The 6,184-nt window shown below is 40.3% G+C and overlaps 1 protein-coding gene across 3 annotated transcripts in view; it reads right to left on the reverse strand.

The window, feature by feature from the left end:
* Positions 1 to 1,908, reverse strand: part of akap11 (A kinase (PRKA) anchor protein 11) — a 31,695-nt gene extending 29,787 nt beyond the window's left edge. For all 3 annotated transcript variants that reach the window (XM_071341295.1, XM_071341293.1, XM_071341296.1), the window contains exon 1: positions 1,790 to 1,908. The gene's annotated coding sequence lies outside the window, so the exon portion shown is untranslated. The remainder of the gene's footprint in view (positions 1 to 1,789) is intronic.
* Between the last annotated feature and the right edge of the window lie 4,276 nt (positions 1,909 to 6,184).

Below are 6,184 nucleotides of genomic sequence, written 5' to 3' on the forward strand. Positions count from 1 at the left end.
CCTAGTCACTCTGTCTGATGTCTTCCTTCAGGCTCCAAGCCAGCACGGACGATCAAACGGCCGTAGAGAGAACAGGGGTGTGGACCCAGAGTCTGAACACTAACCCAGGGCAGGAGAAACACACTTGGTAAGCATGAAAGAGCTGCTAAAGACAGCAAAAATATTTACAGTGAGCGAGGAAGAAAGTTTCCCAAGAAATGTGAGCTGTTCTTTGAGGCGCTGTCCAAAGCAGCTGGTTGAATCTGAGTCTAGACGGCCAGTCTTTGATAGGATGCCTGTCCTCTATGGGAACCAACCAGGGGAAATAATGAATACTCTCTTTCTCTTCCTCTGCTGTCCCAGGACCTCCTGGTCTCTTGGCTGCTTTGGTGGGGTTTTCAGAAACAACAACGCAAGCTGTTACCGGCTAACCTCAGCTATGTACTGACCCCAATGCTATGACCATAGAAATGCAGCTCGAACTAGGAAGTATAGTTTTGCGTGACTGCCACACAGCAGCAAACTGACAGGCATCTCTGTCTCTACTACAATGTTGCAAGTTGTATTTTCTCCTGATGGTTTTGATGATGCTCAGTTCATGTGTCTTATACCATGGCATTTTAGTGACACATTTTTTAACATTTAGGCTTATAATCATACTCAAATCATAGACTTTGCACAAGAAGCTAGTGCAGAGACAATGTCAGACTATGGGGATATGGCAAAATAGAAATTACTTATACTACAGGTTCTTATGGTCTCTGTAAGCAGCTTGGCATGAATTGTGTAAGGGCTCAAAATAGGTCAGTCTTTGAGGCGTTGCAGCATGAATGTGTGACTATGTGGGCAGATGGGTAAACAGGGGAAAGAAATGCAGTAGCACACAGGAGTGAAACTACAGCTGAAAATTCAGATAACCTTTTTTCAGTAAACCATACATATTTACATCTAGGTAATACACAGGACAAAAACAAACAACAATAAAAGATCTGACAAGGCCCGCAGCTGTTGTTGGTGTAGCTACATCATCATCTGCTGGGCTGATACTAGGAACTGCATTCTATAGCCTACTGAAAATAGGGGGAGTGGTAGCTAGTTACTTTTGCTATCAATCTTTCATTAGCTCGCTATTTGGGGGGGTAATAGATTGCCATTGTAGGTGGTGACAGGCCTGTGTCACATCTGTATTATACACTAACGTTAGCTACCTTATGTGCTATGAAACCGTCCATAACTGCCTGTGTGGCTGACCACAACAAACATGCAAGCTAGCTGATCAAGCAACGAACTAACGTTAGAATTCGCTCCAAATAAGTTTTACTAGTAACCAACTTTCTAACTTCTCTTTCAGGAAAAACTGTAGCCATATAGCTTGCTAGGTAACTGCAAACAACACGTTTATGTTATGGCAGGCCATAATTTACGGCCAGTGTCGCATTTTCACAGAGGAAATGGAAATTATTATTTGATAGTCCCATTCCTTGTGACATCCCACTATAGCAGTAGCGTAACATGTTGGTTTAGTATAATATCGACTCTGTGCAAATCAATCACCTATCTTAGCTAACTAGCCAAGTGTCAACAAGCTAGCGTAAGGGTATTGAGTAGTTAGCTAGCTAGGCTAACTGTCAAACATTGTAGCTAGTTAGCAACGGACATTGTTCTACTGCACTGTCATTATGCTAGCTAGCTGGTGTGAACATATACAAAACAATTGTCCTCTCATGTTATTAAATAATGACTATACAATCATTTATCGTCAATTCACCACAAATATGGTCTTTCAAACTCCCACTCCTGTTATTCTCACCATTTAGCAAGTGTTGGACTAGAAGCGAAATGATATTCCACTGACTGACAGTTCATTCCATGAAAACAAGACTGATTCAGGCAGTAGTAATCACTCTCTGAGCTCTGCTTTCCCTCGGCGAGGGAGAAACACAGACAGAGTAGTCGATTGCGTGATGTCATATCTAAGAAAAGATGCCATGCCAAGCATATTCCAGTCAAATAAAATGGCCTATATCAAGTACAGATTGTTTGTGAGGCCTGGGTGTCTTCAGCACTAAATTGGAAGTAGGCTGCCCCATTCATAGAGGATAAATGCTTTAGCGCCTTTTGACAATAGGCCTATCTTCTGACAAGGGGGTGTTAAGAGCCCCGACGCTTGCTGTGAACATTAACACGCATCGCTTGCTAGGGTTAGTGTTCCCAAATGGCCATATCTCCATGTTACAGCGTTCGTTTATGGAAAAGAGACAGAAAATGTGTTCCAAACACCTGACCTGTGTGTAAGCGTAACTCACAGTCACACGACTTGGACGTCACAAATTTGTTGATTTGAGACTCAACTTAATAGACAATAAAATGACTTTACTTTCAATTATTTGGCCAGGCTTTGTAGCTCATATGCAGCTCAATTTGGAAGCGAACCAGCAACGGGGCATCAAGCAATAATTAGTCTACTAGCAAAGGCCTACTGGTCTTTTGGTAGGCCTATGTCAAAATTGCTTGAAATTTATAATTTAAGTATGAAGCTTGCATTTTAAATGTGTTGTTAATTAAAATGTATTATTACTGTGGCAAAGACGCACTATAGACGCATCTCTCCACTTGCACTCTCCAAAGTCCCGCTGGTGGAGAGCGCTTCTCTTGTCGAAATGTTTGCTGTTGCTTTCTCAATTTTAATTCAATGCAGTGATGAAAAGAACTTACGTAAACATACTTTAAAATACTAATTAATTACTTCACTACATTCCTAAAGAAAATTATGTACTTTTTACTCCATATATTTTCCCTGACAACCAAAAGTACTCGTTACACTTAGCAGGACAGAAATGGTCCACTTCACACACTTATCAAGAGAACGTCCCTTGTCATCTCTACTGTCTCTGATCTGGCAACTCTACTGTCTCTGATCTGGCAACTCTACTGCCTCTGATCTGGCAACTCTACTGCCTCTGATCTGGCGTTTATGAAAGATGTCTGAGTGTTGGAGTGTGCCCCTGGCCATCCATACATTTCAAAAACCCGAACAATTGTGCCAACTGGTTTGCTTAATATAAGGAATTTGAAATGATTTATACTTTTACTTTTGATACTTAAGTACATGTTTGAAATTACATTTACTTTTGATACTTAAGTGTATTTCAAACCAAATACTTTTAGACTTTTACTCAAGTAGTATTTTACTGGGTGACTTTCACTTTTACCTGAGTCATTTCCTATCAAGGTATCTTACTTTTACTCAAGTATGACAGTTGGGTACTTTTTCCACCACTGATTAAATGCATATGTGGTGAATCTATATTCCATCTTATCCTACAATAATTGCTAGCATTTAATCATTCCATCTCAGTATGGTGTATTGCAACACTTGGACATGTCTGTTTCATGTTTGAAATTATACATTTTCATTTAGGCCTACCATTTCTCACTGACAGGGCGATATGTTTATTGTCCACGTGAACATTCAGGAAGATGCATGAGGTAGAAGTTCCATTTATTTGTATGGTTTCCTTTGTTCATATTTCCCGGGATGTATGATATAGGCTCTTTCACCATGGATTACCAAGACCTGTAAATGTATCTACACTGAGCAGGATAACCTGCCTTGCCTTCTGCTGATTTCCCTTAATTAAGACTGCTATAAGGTCCCTATTTTACAATTACGTCATCAAAATGTGTTATAAATAAAATAGTGAAAAGGGCTGTCTGATAGCCTCAATAAATATGCACAGATTTGTAATTTGTCATTTGGATTTGAGACTTGACTTGAAAAAATGTGACTGGACTTGACTTGCTCTTAGAATGCATGACTTGTACTTGACTAAAGACTTGACCCATTCATTCTACTTGGGACTCTACTTGAGACTCAAACCTTGTGACTTGAGACTTGCTTAATAGCCTAATAGTGATTTGGTCCCACCTCTGGTAACTCGGGAAGTCTAGCGGAACTTAGTGTAGTTCCGTGGGATGGAGGCACCCATAGCTGGATCTGTAAAAACCTGCTACAGTAAGTGTATATTTTTTATTTGAAGAATTCTTTCCTGCTGATGAAAGATAAGGGCCATGTTTTTAGAAAGCGGTATTGCAAGTGATAATTATTGACCTTTCTAAACATTAAAACACAGCATCAGGATTGTAGAACCAGTCGTGGGTGAAGCTAACTGCTGAAACCTGTACGTTGAAGGCAGAATGCCACTAGAGTTTTGGTTTTCGAGCTAGATTGGAAGGACAATACTGCCTTACCAAGGAAAAAGGCAGTAACTGTTCATAGCGTGGAATTGAGAAACTGTTTTTACTTACCTTGGTTTCACAGTAACTTTATGCAGTTACTGCTAACATGACCCCCATGTTCTCCAAAACACAATACAATAGAGGCAGGATACTTGTCCACATGATTAAGCATGTATTTAATGTAACAAAAATGACATTAACAAATTTTAGACCAAATTAGCAGTTACTGCCTTTTTGCTTGGTAGGGCAGAGTGTCAGGATTTGGCCAGGATTGTTCAGATTTTGGTCACTAGATGCCCCCATTGTGCTTTTTTGACCCTTTTGTTTTTTCCCTTGTTCCAGTTATTATTTGCACCTGTGCCTCATTTCCCTTGAAAGTATTTAAACCCTTAGTGTTCCTCAGTTCTTTGCTCTGTGTTTGTATGTTAGCACCCAGCCCCAGCCATGCTGTGAACATTTGTTTCTCTAGTTGGATTTTCTTGAGGTACTCTGGTTTTGTTCTTGTTTATTTTTGATTATTCTTTTGAGGTTTGTTTTTTCCCTGCTGTTCTTACCACTTTGTGGATTTTCCTTGTGTCTTGGAGGATATACATTTTTTCTCTTGGAATTACTTTTGACGTTGTGGATTTATATTTTTTGCCTGAAGATCTTTTCCTTTTTACTTTATTAAACCACCGTCTCTAGTACTGCTGTGTCTGCCTCATCTTCTGGGTTCTGCCGACTATTAGTGGCTCAGTTTACTAAGTGACTGTTTCTCACACCGGGTCCTGACACAGTAGTGGCACCAGGAATCCAAGTTCCTAAGAAAAATAAATTATTTAAATCAAGATGTCTAAAATAACTGTAAAATCTGCAGAACACTCTTAGCTTTAATGGTTCATCATCAGGTTATTTAGTGCCTCCTCTTCTTAGAGCGACAGCCTCTCTTCTTTTTAACTAAATTTTTTTAAGTTCCACCTTTATTTAACCAGATAGGCTAGTTGAGAACAAGTTCTCATTTACAACTGCGACTTGGCCAAAATAAAGCAAAGTAGTTCGACACATACAACAACACAGAGTTACACATGGAATAGACAAACATACAGTAGAAAAAGTCTATATACAATATGCAAATGAGGTAGGATAAGGGAGGTAAGGCAACAAATAGGCCATGGTGGCGAAGTAATTACAATATAGCAATTAAACACTGTAGATGTGCAGAAGATTAATGTGCAAGTAGAGATACAGGGGTGCAAAGGAGCAAGATAAATAAATAAATACAGTATGGGATGAGGTAGTTGGATGGGCTAATTACAGATGGGCAATGAGGCAGTGATCGCTGAGATCTTGGTTGAAAAGAGCAGAGGTGTATTTGGAGGGCAAGTTGGTTAGGATGATATTTATGAGGGTGCCCGTGTTTACGGATTTGGGGTTGTACCTGGTGGGTTCATTGATAATTTAGATTGTAGGATGGCCGGGGTGTTAAGCATGTCCCAGTTTAGGTCACCTAGCAGCATGAGCTCTGCAGATAGATGGGTGGCAATCAATTCACTGATGGTGTCCAGGGCACAGCTGGGGGCAGAGGGTGTGCATAAATATGATGGTCTAAATACAAGCGGCAACGGTGAGAGACTTGTTTCTGGAAAGGTGGATTTTTAAAAGTAGAAGCTCGAATTGTTTGGGTACAGACCTGGGTAGTAAGACAGAACTCTGCAGGCTATCTCTGCAGTAGATTGCAACACCGCCCCCTTTGGCAGTTCTATCTTGTCGGAAGATGTTATAGTTAGGGATGGAAATTTCAGGGTTTTTGGTGGTCTTCCTAAGCCAGGATTCAGACACGGCTAGGACATCCGGGTTGGCAGAGTTTGCTAAAGCAGTGAATAAAATAAACTTAGGGAGGAGGCTTCTAATGTTAACATGCATGAAATCAAGGCTTTTACGGTTACAGAAGTCAACAAATGAGAGTGCCTGGGGAATAGGAGTGGAG

The sequence above is a fragment of the Salvelinus alpinus genome, chromosome 14, assembly GCF_045679555.1.
Source record: "Salvelinus alpinus chromosome 14, SLU_Salpinus.1, whole genome shotgun sequence".
Taxonomy (NCBI): domain Eukaryota; kingdom Metazoa; phylum Chordata; class Actinopteri; order Salmoniformes; family Salmonidae; genus Salvelinus; species Salvelinus alpinus.